The sequence below is a fragment of the Rattus norvegicus genome, chromosome 2, assembly GCF_021556685.1.
Source record: "Rattus norvegicus strain SHRSP/BbbUtx chromosome 2, alternate assembly SHRSP_T2T, whole genome shotgun sequence".
NCBI classification, from domain to species: Eukaryota; Metazoa; Chordata; class Mammalia; order Rodentia; family Muridae; genus Rattus; species Rattus norvegicus.
In genome coordinates, this window is record NC_141535.1 from 118,756,088 (window position 1) to 118,769,391 (window position 13,304).

The 13,304-nt window shown below is 43.9% G+C and overlaps 1 protein-coding gene across 21 annotated transcripts in view; it reads left to right on the forward strand.

The window, feature by feature from the left end:
* The window catches only part of LOC103691527 (uncharacterized), a 618,188-nt gene that overhangs the window by 516,458 nt on the left and 88,426 nt on the right, over positions 1-13,304 (forward strand). The gene's annotated exons all lie outside the window — the stretch shown is intronic.

The following is a 13,304-nucleotide window of genomic DNA, read 5'->3' on the forward strand; positions in this document are numbered from 1 at the left end:
AGCATAGGAATACATGCTGGATAAGTCACTGAGGTACACCCCAGATACTGTGCTTCTGACTCTAACATCTAATGGTTGCAGAGAAAGTGGTGCTGAGGATGGGCGAGCAAATTCTCTTCTTCTCCACTCACCCATGTCTGGTGGGGTGCGTTTAGTGATGGCACCTGCTAAGTTATCTGCCCTTGGAGGCTTGAAAGGGACTTCAAAATCCTCATCTTATTAATCAGTGTCAGCTATGCAGAGCATGGCTCGAACGAAGTCCCCCAAATTGCCAAGATACTCAGCAGCATCCACAGGCTCCCAAAACCCAGAAGAGAAGTCCCTAGGCCTGCCCTCTGGGCTGCCTGAGCCAGCTGATACGTGATTCATTAACACCAGTGGGTAACGAAATTCAACCTGGTGCTCCAAATCAGAAGTTGCATATCAGAACATCTAATGATCACGTCGGGAGCCAGAGAGGGAGGCACGTAGCTGCTCATTAGGAGACAGACAGAAGAACTCCCATGGCCTCTGAAGGGGCCACCACTCCATACAGCACATTAACCATGCTCATCACTGTCACCCTGAGTCACCAAGACAAGAGGTCATCTTCTAAGCAGAGCAGCACCCAGAGGTCCTAAGAGAACTTTAATGACGGGATTTGACCTGTTTTGTGGTCCTAACTGCCATTCGCCAGTACTGAGGCCAATTATGCAGCCTCTTGCGTTGAGGGGTTCTGCCCCTTGTGGGCATGAGTGACATCTAAAGGAGACTTCCCTAAGTCAGGGAAAATGACAAGTGACGACACATGCCTGGAGTGTGGTAGCTGAGACACCAAGAGCTCTTGTTCATAATGAGAAGTTCTGTGCATCCTGTGGAAGAAGAATGTTCTCTGTGTGGTGAGAACCAGCCCAAGGCCAACACACATGGGGATTTCCTCGGGAGGTACTGGTTGAGCGGTTTAATGGTAGCAGGTATGGTGGCTAAGTGGAAGCAGAGGCACAATGATTAAGAAGCCACACACAGCACAAAAAAAGCAAGAAGAGTACATAGAAGAGCCAGGCCAGAGGGTCAGCAGGAGGTGAGCTTCGGATAAGAGCAGTTTCTGACAGGATCAAGAGGCTCCCAGGCCTGGGTGCAGCTCAGACATAGAGCACTTCTCTATACCCCCAAGGCCCTAGGTTCCCTCCCCAGGCATAAGCAGCAAGATACCCAAGACCACCAGGGGTGTCCTTACCCATAGTGACTGGGGTCCTTCACATCAACCATCAATCAAGAAAATGCCTGAACAGGCTTGCCCACGGGCCAGTACTGCGGAGGTATTTTCTCAATTAAGATACTTTCATTTCAGAGGTCCGCACACACCTTAAATCCCAGCACTCAGGAGGCAGAGGCAGGCAGATGTCAGTGAGTTCAAAGCCAGCCTGGTCTATGTAGTAAGTTCCTGGACAGTCAGGACTACACAGAAAGACCCTGTTTCATAATTAATTAATTAATTAATTGAAAATTAAAATCTTTCTTTCTTCCCAGATATATATATTCAAGGAAAAAACATCCCAGGTCAGGCTGACAAGATGGCTCAGTGAATAAAGGCATGATCCACCAAGCCCGTTGACTTGAGTTCAATCCCAGGGACCTGTATAGGGTAGAAAGAGAGAACTTGTGGGAATAAGTTGTCCTCTAACCTCCACACACGTGGCACGAGGCGTGCACACAGAAACCCCATTCATACATGCGTGAGTAATGATAATTTAAATTTTAAATGTAGTTTTACTGCTTTTGTTTGCTTGTTTGTCTTGAGACATGGTCTCTCTATGCAGTCTTGGCTGGTCTGCTTCTACGTAGGTCTGATTTGCCTCTAACTTGAGGCAATCCTTCTGCCTCATCCTGCCCACCGCTAGCTTTACAGGCACATGTCATCAGACCCCCAACAGAGGAAACTAATTTGTTTGGGGCTTTTTTGCCACACACTTTTTCAGCCTCCAGAGGATACTGTTTCTGTGACCCCGGTCCTGAAGTCTGTGTCCCATCACAACGCCATCATGCCGTGTCAGCAAAGGCGTGTGAGGCACCACTTGCAGGTTATAAATATTACACAGATACCACAGACTTGAGCCCCAACGCCACTGGACTAAGTGGGGACACTACCCTGCCACTCTCCAGCTGTAGAAATGTAGGCAATTCACCCACAGCTCTGGGCCCATCTCCTCCCTGCAAGTGTAACAGTTAGGCTTGTCCACACCATAGCTGTAGTGTGAGGATTAAATGAACCACCACCTGGAAAACGTAAGAGCCTGGCCCATAGCAGATGTTTAATAAATCTTTATTGTTGTTGCCACTCATGTGCCTGACATTAGCCATTTAGATTGCTTTCAGTCTGTCAGTTACAAATCACTCTGCCGTAAACATCTTTGTAGCGAACGGATTTTCAAAGAGATTCTTCATAATCTAAGCCCTCCAGCTGTTTATTCTGTTTGACTGTTTTTAGTTATGAAGCATTGACTAAGCTATTTGCCTGGAACCATGAACCTAACCCATCTTTTTTTTTAAAGGGAGAACAATATATATTTCTATTGTTTTCTTTTTGCATTGTGAAATACTGTATACAAAGTTACAATGTTAGTACCATCAGAACAGTATACAGCACTCCAACGTGTCTTCAGGCATATTAGAATACCAAAGATTGTCACACAGAATACACAAGATAAGAAAACAGAAAATTAAGCCCTGTTAGCCTGGAAATGCCTCCCATTAAAAAGAAAAGAATCAAGCTGGAGCGATGGCCCAGTGGGTACAAGTGCTCTCTGGGTAAGAATGAGGGCGTGAGTTCGGATCTTCAGCATGGCAGTACACTCCCATAACCCCAGCACTGGCAGGCCACAGGGCAAGAGCCTAGTCTAAACACCTAATACCAGGTTCAGTGGGAGTCCCTCTCTCAAAGGACTAAGTGGGGAAGCAATTGAGGGACATAGGATATTGACCTCTGACCTACACACAGGAACTTAGAGGCACAAACTTGCCTCTGTCCATGTCTCAGAGCCGGGGTGGGAGATAGGGGGATTGAGATGTAAGGAAAGGGGGACACACTGGATCCAGTCAAATGGGTGCAGACATCTGACTTCTTCCTAAGACATCCAGACCTAACCAAAGCCTCAACTGTAGGAAGGGAGAGAGGGCGGAGGAAGGTTGTGACCAGAGTATATTATACACAGATGAAATATTGTCAAAGAATAAATGGGTGTTTCAAATCTTCATTGTGAATCCATGAAATGAAAATGAAGACTTCAAGGGCTGTTTCTACTGTGTCCAAAACAGTACAGAGGCATCCTGGAGGAGTTTCTGTATGGTAAGGGGACTAACAGCAATTACCTTACAAACACCACTCATGATCACTGTCACCCTCCATAGGACAAATGAGGAGACTGAGAAATGGAGACACAAAATAAGCGCCCTCCGCTAAGACAGAATAGACAGGGATAGAAATCAGACCCAGTCCCCAGCACCAGGCCCACTTTCCTTCCACAGACTTTGCTAAAGTGAGTGTGTGACACTGTCACAGAAAGAAACTCCGAAAGCCACAGCAGAAACTGCAGTGAAGACCTCGCCTAAAGGGCAAGGGTGTCCAACGAGCCCACTTCTACAGCTGGTGTTCATGGGGACGAGGTCTAACCTCAGGTCCTCTTCTCACCACCAGCTCAACACTTGGCTGCCTCCATGTCCCCAGAAGAGCCATGGTGAATTGTTTAGGCATGCATGCCTGACATTTCATGAAAACACACAGTCTCGTTGATCCAATAAGAAATTACTTATAGCACTGCCTTACCAACAACCTCGGGTCTCTAAAGCTTTCTCTTTTCCTATTAGGCACTTTTTATTTGTAGGAAAAGGCACTGGAATTTAGCGATAGAAGTTAACAGTGGAGGCTATGGTTATGCCTGGACTGGTAACTGTTCACCTAGCATTCATGAAGCTCTTGGTTCAGTCCCCAGCACCACACCAGCATGGTGCCACGTGCCTGTAATCCTAGCATGTGGAGGCAGGAGACTCAGGAGTCCAAGGTGATCATGGGAAGTTTGAACCCAGCCAAAGCCAGAGACGCTCTGTCTGAAACTGTGGTTGGTTGGTCTTTGTTGGGGTTGCTTGGTAGGTTGTTTGGTTGGGTTTTGCATAGGTCCTTGAGGTTCTGTAGTGCTGTTTCTGATTTACAGCCAATCAGTGGACTCTGGAACATATGAAATCATGTTCTCCGAATACTCTACTAAGCATTAAGAAAGTACCTAACCCTGAACTCAATGCAATCAATATGGCTGGCCCCTGACCAGCAGGTAAGCGGCTATTTAGCTCCCTAACACTGATGTACTAGGCTCTGAATGGCTGGGATTCACCAATGCTAATGAGGCACAGGCTCCTACCTCTTCCTTCTTGGCTTTTCCCCTGAGCTCCTCTCTGCTCTGTCTACTCTCCTTTCTCCAGCTCTCCTTCCCAGCTATTTACCCTTTATCCTGAAATGTCTGATTTCAACTAACTATTATAATTGTCCATAAAGACAAAGAAATAATTAGGAAATGTTGTGATCTGAGAGGGAAATACCTCCTTTAGTGGCCACACTGACCAATGACCATGTCCCCTGAACATAATTAATTTTAAGTCTGTCTTCAACTTTCAAGTAAAGGATAATTCTGCAGCTCTGTGCTCAGCATTTTGGGGTGAACTCACAGACCACAGTAGCTTTCTTTTCAGAATGACAGTTACCTCTTCAGACTAAATTAACTCCACTAGCAATCAGGAAACAATTCACAAAATGGCGGTTGGAGCAGTTGATCTCTAGAACATTCACAGAACACTGGGACAAGGGAAAAAACTGTGACAGGTTAAGTTTCTCTTTCCTTCCCTCCTTTGCTCTCTGTCATGATTTCAATATTCTGGATTTCTGGAATGTTCTACAGCTTAAAATTAGTTTTAAAAAAAAAGTCATGGAATCTCAACTCGGTCTTTCAATACACTAGAGGTATGGAAAAGGGAAGTGTTAGAGAGGCATTTTATAACTTTTAAGATGTACGCTTAAGGTTTGAAAGAGAGCTCCACTCAGTGGTTAAGATCTTAGAATGCTTATTAGAAGGACCTGGGTTCAGTTCCTAGCACCTAGGTTAGGCAGCTCATTGGGATCCAAAACCCTCTTCTGGCCTCCATGGGTAGCACACTCGTGTGTACAGGTACACAGACACAGACACAGACACACACACACACACAGACACAGACACACACACACACACACACACACACACACACACACACACAACGTCTCTATAAAGCTGCACAAAATAGAGTAACATCCCCATAAGAAGAGATACAAGGTGGGGGTGGGTTGGGGGGTAAGAGGGAAAACTCAGAATATGTTTTGGATTTTGAGTGGCAGAAAATAGACTGAGTTAGATCAAAATGACTAATGTTTGAAAGCTCAAAAAGAAAAAAATCCAGTGAGGATCTGAAAGCTGCGTAATCCTTTTATAAATATTTTGGAATCAGACTAACAAATTTCATTAAAAAAAAAGTCAACTCAATGGTGAAACCCTTTGATTATATATGTACTGTATAAGATGAAAGGCAATGTTGGGGTGTAGGAGAGAGACATGAGGATTGCTACAAGTTCAAGGTCCACCTAAGCTACACAGAGAGACTGTGTCTTGAAAAGTAAAACAGAAGCTGGGCGTGGTGGCACATACCTTTAATCTCAGCATGGGGAAGGCAGCAGTAGGCCAATCTCTGTGAGTTCGAGACCAGCCTCATCAGCTCTACATAATGAGTTCCAGGATAACCAAAGCTACATCAAGGCCTTAAAAAGACAGGAGTGGGGAGCAGTTCCGTTTTTGCCTCTTCACACAGTTGGAGGAACCATGCCATTTAATCACTGTTCTGTATCTGACCAGTTAGGAGAATAAGCATCATTAGATGATTATTTGAGAATAATGATTCTCTTAAGCATTTAGGGGACACCTATTAAGAGTCATAAATAAACTGGGTTCCTTTTTTTCTTTTTCTTTAGTATTGAATAAAGCAGACATCATGTCTGACTTCCTGGATGGTCCTGGTACTTCAACTATTAATGACAATAAAAAGGCCTTTTTAGCATGATCCATGCAGCACTCAGTAGCTGCTTTCCCAGGTCCATAAAACAGTGAACATTGAAAACAGCAGGCCAGCTGGATATGATTTAGTGTTACATGAAAATGCCCTGGGGCATACATTGCTTATTCTCTCCATACATGAGTAAAGTCTGTTTCAGTGGGATGTGGATATGTAGACCCAGTGTGGACTGCCTCCCCCACAACAGCCTTCCTCAGCCCAGAAGACAAAAACACAGGAGAGCCTTCGGCAAGATCTAAGGTTCGGTAATTAGTGGTTGGATTAAATGATAGATGTCTGCCTATAAGCTACACTCTATTTTTAGGGAGTTTTGAAGATGCGGCTTAATACTTGTGGGAAAATGACCGCCCCATCCTTGTAGTACCTCATTAGCATACTTGTTCTGCTTTGAGTATAGACATGCAATTGTACATCTCTCCAAGCTACATAGTGCACTCTGGTACGAAGGGACACAGGGGAGGGGTTCAAAGTATTGGGAGTGGAGAGCGGAGAAAGGAAGCTGCCGAGAGCAACTTCAGCCTCAAGAGCCTCCTTTGCTCACGAGAGACGTCATGCTCAAGATGCAAGACGTTCTGCTGAGACAAGAGTCCAGGTCGAAGATGAGAGAGCAGACTTGGGAGAGGCTGGAATGGCTGATGTCACCACACAGACTGGGGTGACTCACAGGAAGATGTGCTGGAGGTCCACTTCCTGAGGAGTCTGAAGCATTCGTGGATGGAGAGCCAGTCAGCCACAAAAACACCACCTGGAACATGAGCTGACCCCGCAGTACGGACTTGAAATTCCAGCTACTTCAGATGCTAGGGCAGATCATGAGTTCAAGGCCAACCTGGGCAGTGTAGTGATAGTCTGTCTCAAAACGTGTAAAAAGGGCTGAGGGCAGAGAGCCATCACTCAGTCCTGAGTGCCACAAGAAGGAAAACAGGGAGGAGAGAGAGAGAGAGAGAGAGAGAGAGAGAGAGAGAGAGAGATAGTCAGGCCTAACCTGACTATTCTCCATGCTCAGGGTTAATAAATAAAGTAAATTTCTAGCTTTAATTCCAGAATTTTTATAAAAAGTCTCTGTGTAGTACACTTACTGGGTACGCACAAGTTTCCCCCTCACTAGGCCTGTAGAAGAACAACACAGACTTGAAAAACCAGAATCAAAGAGAGATTTTTCTATGCATTTTAGATCGTGTAACGACACACACAAAAGGGAACTGGCCTCGTTCTGTGCACCACGGCGCCTCCTCTTCTGTCTCCGTTTCTATTAATTTTTTTATGTTTTTATTTTTAATTTTTTTTTTAGTTAAGAGTCTCTCTCATAAAGCCCAAATCAGCCTTGAACTCCTGATCCCCTGCCTCCAGCTTCCCAGCGTGAGAATGACAGGTGACCAACACCCCAACTGCTCAAAGCCACCATTTCTTTCCACCGTCAGAGAGGCAGCTACGATTTGAAGCAACTGTGCGTCACCGACTTTATCCATGAAGAATTCCAGCCTGCCTCACAGTTCCCAAGACCACACACTCTGAGAGGCAAAGCACACACTAAGCGGATTGCTGGTGAGCGCTGTACCTCACGCGTTGACGAGAAATGAGCTGAGAGCACAGCTAGGGTGTCCCACATGGCACATCCACAGCATGTGCCAAATACTCTGACAGGAATCACGGGCACATCCAGAAATAAGTCACCAAGATACCCAGACAAGTCCTTTATGTCCTTCACATAGGGGGGTAATCAAGTCGTGTAAACTAAAGAGGAAGTTCGCTCTCGTCACGCTTCTGAGGCTAATCTGACAGGGCACATGGTACACACCTGGTAACCCACACTCAGCACTCAGAAGCCTGTGGTGAGAACACTGTGAGTTCTACCCTAGCCTAAGTTACACAGTTAGATGTTTTGGGCTTTTTGGTTTTGCTTGTCTATTTTTCTTCTATTGAAAATAGGGGTTTTTTTTTTCATACAATATATTCTGAGTAGAGTTTTCCCTCCCCCAATTCACCTGAGTTCCTCCCCCTCCCCTCCCATGTGGAGTCACACCCATCTGTGTAACAGAGTTTTCTATGAAAGGCAGAGGACCTGAGTTCAACTCCTAAGCACCCACATGAAAGTCCAGCATTCCCATGAGTGCCAGTGACCACGGAGCCAGGGCCTGGAGACAGGCAGTTCCCAGAAGCTCACTGCCAGCCAACCTAGGCATTTTGAAGCTTGAGATTCACTAGGGACCCTGTCTCAGAAAATAAGACAGGAAAGGACAGGAGATACCCAGAGTACTCCACATGTATGAACATGAACATATTCACACACACATACACATATACCATACAGTACCCAGAAATTAATTAATTACATTTTAAAAATAAAGATGGACCCAACACAACAATGTTCAATGCATCAAAAAGGTCTTGAAACATAGTCTTTTATTTTTTGAGGTGGGGTCCTTTTATGTAGACCACTATATCAACCAGGCTGGCCTTGAACTCATGGAGATCCTATGCTAGGATAAAAACTGTATGCTGATGTACCCAGATTAAAAAATAGTCTTCATAAAAAGATATTATCAAGATTATCCTGGGAATTACCTCCCAATGTCATTTTTGGTAATTTTAAGGATTTAATAGTGATTTGGGGTTCATGAATATGTAAATGCAGGTGAAGTTCTTTCTGAAAAGAAAAAGTTCAGTAGCACTTCAGGGCTGTGTGTTTGCTCATTGCTTTGCTCTCAGCCTGTTAATACAGGCTCTGGGTGTGTTAGCCCAGTATAGCCTAGAAGTCAAGACCTTCCTCCCTTAGCCTAGCAAAGGCTGAGGTTATAGGTGTGACCCGCCATGCCTTGCAACATTTACAGTCTGTACAGAATTTTCTTATACTGTATATTCTTTTTAAAATTATGCATAACTGTATGTATATGTTGCTTGTGTGAGTTTTTGTGTAACATTTGCAGACAGGATCTTGTAGAGGTCAGAAGAGAGCACTAGGTCCCCAGGAACTGGAGTCACAGGCACTTGTGAGCTTCCATGGGGGTGCTGGAATGGATGCCGCTAACCACTGAGCCATCTCTCCAGGCCCAGAAATGTAAGTTCTGCAGCCCCATTATCACATAATAATCATGCTGGATTAAAGGAATCCCTCGAGGCTGTAGAGAGGCTTGGCTGAGAAAGCGTTTGCCTGGCATGAATGGAGCCCTGGCTTTGATTCCCAGGACCAGAAAAGAAGGAAAGGAAAATCTTGCTGGGTAGAGAATGGTAGCTCACACTCTTAATCTAGCACTAGGGAGGCAGAGACAGGCAGATCTCTGTGAGTTCAAAGTCAGCCTTGTTTACAGAGTGAGTTCAAGAGCAGCCAGGGCTAAGTAGAGAGATCTTATCTCAAAAGAACAAACTAAAAAACAAAACAAAATCTTACCACTACTTCCAGGAAAAACTTTAACAAAAATACTATTTGAGATTTATCTTGTTATGTGTAGGAGTGATTTGCCTGCATGTATTATGTGCACTGTGTAGGAGTCAAAAGACCCAAGGGTGGTTGTGAGTCACCACGTGAGTGCTAGGAACTGAACCTGGGTCCTCTGTAATAGCAACAAGTGCTTCAAGTATTCTTAACTGCTGAAGCTGGTATTTTAGAAACCAATGAGTCTATCCTGTTCTTCTCAGAGAGTAGCTTGCAAGCGCTTCCTGCAGGTCTAAGGCTGCTCATTGGAGGTCTCCAGCAGAGTGAGAACTATAAAGACCCCATGTCAATCACTATCCTTTGCAACCTCTCTACTGCACCATCTGCTCCCCAAATGAACTCCAGGGCACAGCTTCACAAGCGGCCGAGACATTCTCTGGCAGGCAGGCATGTACTGTTGATAATGAAAAGGCCTTTGACGAGGATTCTTCCTACATTCCTGCTGCCCCTAGGCATGAGTGGGTGACAATCTCTGTACAAGATTCTCATTCCACAAATATTCCAGAAGTTTCTAGCCCTCTATGCTTGACCCATTCCATTCTCCAGAATGCCTGTGAGATTTAATAGAGGCAGAAGTGGATTTTGAGCTCTCGGAGAAGACCTCTGAGTCTCCTAGACACAGAGGCTTACCTCCACTGCCCCAGACATGAAGTTTAATCTGAAATTAAACTCTGACAACCAGAGATTGGTCCCACAAAGTGGAAAGAGAGAACTGACTCCCAAAAGTTGTCTCCTGACCTCCACAGATATACCGTAGCATATACTCTGATGTACACACACACACACACAGACATAGATAGATAGATAGATAGATAGATAGATAGATACATACATACATACATACATACATACATACATACATACATACATAGATACATAGATACATAGATACATAGATAGATACAGAGATTCATAGATACATAGATACATAGATAGATACATAGATAGATAGATACATAGATAGATACATAGATAGATAGATGTAATATTAGTAGTTTTATCTTATTATATGGGAAAAAATTAAGAGTATTTTGACCTTGACTTTATTAGTTCTTAAAATTAAAATTCATAGGATGGTAATTTTTTTTACTTAGGGATAATTTAATGGTGCAAAATGATCAAAAATATATCAAAAATAAAATGACCATAATTACATCATTTATAAATATACATTATGCTAGCATTCTTTTTTCACCAATAAAAGCTTCCCAAAAGCTGGTAATGAATTGCTTGCTACCATGTGTGCATGCCTGCAAACACACAGGGAAAGCTGTGAAGTGTCTCATCCTGCAAACCAAATCACAGTTTGCCTGTTTTCTCGCCTTCTGTCAGATATTTGACACTGTGCGATGAGCTGTGAACCTCTGTTGCCAGTAGTTTCTTTCTAAAAGGGAGATTAACGACAATTACAACGTACAATAAAAGGAGCATATGATAATTTGTGTTAAACATGACAACTCATGAGAGAGTAATTAAGAAACTAATATGGCCTCTTCCTCTGTCAGGTCATCAGCATTAAGTATATTTCATATTATATCATCTTTTTTTTAATTAACTTGAGTATTTCTTATTTACATTTCGAGTGTTATTCATATTATATCATCTTAAATGTACATTTTGACTTGCTGGATTCTAAGCTTTTGTGGGGCATTTCCTGACATTGCAGTAGTCTAAGGAAATGTTTTTGTTCAGGCATCAGTGAATCAGCAGTGAGATCTCAGAGTTAGAGCTCTTCAGCTTGAGAATGGCATCCCCAGTGGAGGAGTTAGAGAAAGGACTGAAGGAGCTGAAGGGGTTTGCAACCCCATAGGAAGAACAACAATATCAACCTATCAGACACTCCAGAGCTCCCAGGGGCTAAACCACCAACCAAAGAGTATACACATGGAGGGACCCAAGGCTCCAGCCCCATACATAGCAGAGGATGGCCTTGTCTGACATCAATAAGAGGAGAGGCCCTTGGTCCTGTGAAGGCTCATTTCCCCAGTGTAAGGGAATGACAGGGTGGGGAGGTGGGAGGGAATGGGTGGGAGGGGAAGCACCTTCATAGAAGCAGGAGGAAGGCGGATGGGATGGGGGTTTCTGGAGCAGAAACAGGAAAGGGGATAACAGAAAAAGGAGAGGGGATAACATTTGAAATGTAAATAAAGAAAATATCCAAGAAAGGAAAAGAAAAGAAAGGAAAAGAAAGCTCTTCAGCTCAGCTTCTGTTTTCATGAGCAACAAAGGTTTTAAACATGAGCAGATTGTTTATTCTGTATAATAGCAATGTGTATTCATGATTGGTCAAAAAGAGTGGGTTTAATTCTTAACCATAAAGATCTCATATAATCGCTTTTCGGCCTTTTGGCTAAGATCAAGTGAAGATCTCATATAGACAACTGTCCATCCACATGGGGTAGCTCTTCCTTAAGGAGTGTGTGTGTGTGTGTGTGTGTGTGTGTGCCTGCACACCTGCATGGGGATACATGTGCATGAGCGTGTGTGTGCAAGTGTGTGTGTCTATGTGTGTGCATGCACATGTGTGTGTGTGTGTGTAGTGCTGCTAGGGTCTTGAACATGCCAAGCAAAGACTCACCCACTGAGCTCCACCCCTCCCCCCTTGCTTTTGTATTCATAGACATGAGCTCCCATGTCTATGATCACCCATCACCGTTCCATCATTCAAACTGGAGGTGCTGCTCACTGGAAGAGCATTTGCCTGTTGTGCACAAGACCCTAGTTCCTATCTTCAGCAGGAGAGGGGAAAACATAATATATCTAGTCTTCCTCCTGCTCCCATCTGCGAGAGCCCCTGTCATCACAAACTCCGACCAACGCATGTGATGGACAGCTAATAGTGTCTACATTTTTGGTGATAAAATAAAATACAAAATGTTATCCCTTTGTTTCCATGCAATTTCACATATATTCATGCACAGGTCCATCTCAACAAAACTCTCGAGCAGCAGAATTTGAGAGCTGTTTCTAAATTGCTCTGGGCAGGAGGTACAGCAGCTTACGCTCCTGTAACAGTTGGCAGGATTCCCGTGCCTCCTGAACGTTGCCAGCATGAAGCAAAGCGAAGGGTGGGGCCTGTTTGCTAGGTGGGCAGCCGCGTCGGGCTGTGGCTCTGATCGCTGCTGAGGAAGAGCATAGGTGAGCATCTTGTGGTGAGGAGCCATTCACACTCGCTTTTCTGGGAAATACGTGTTTCTGCATTCCACCCACTGTGCTATGGCTTCTGGTTCTCAGAGCACTAAGGAGTTTCATCCTTTATTTGATATGTCATAGGCATTTGTCCTTGACTCTTTGCAAAATTGCTTCTTTGTTTGTCTTATTCTGTTTTTTTTTCAAGCAGGGTTTCTCTGTGTAGCCCTGGCTGTCCTAGAACTCACTCTGTAGATCAGGCTAGGCCTCAACTCAGGAGATCCTCCTGCCTTTGCCTCCTTAGTGCTAGGATTGAAGGCATGCCATGCCCAGCCAAGAGGTACCTTTGTAAAATATATATTTACATTTTTAACTATATTTTTACATATATAAAAATCATTAAAAATTATTCTTGCATATCTTATGATATCATTGCTGGAAAGCTTTTTCATACTCTAGCACTCTAGGATATGTCATTGCTTAAGTTTCACTATGGGAATTTCTTTTCTTTTTTTTTGAAAAGTTAAAAATTTCTTAATTTTTTATTCCTGGTACCACTACCACAATTTACAGGGCAATATACCTGATGTAATGAAAAGAAAAAGAAAAAGAAAAAGCT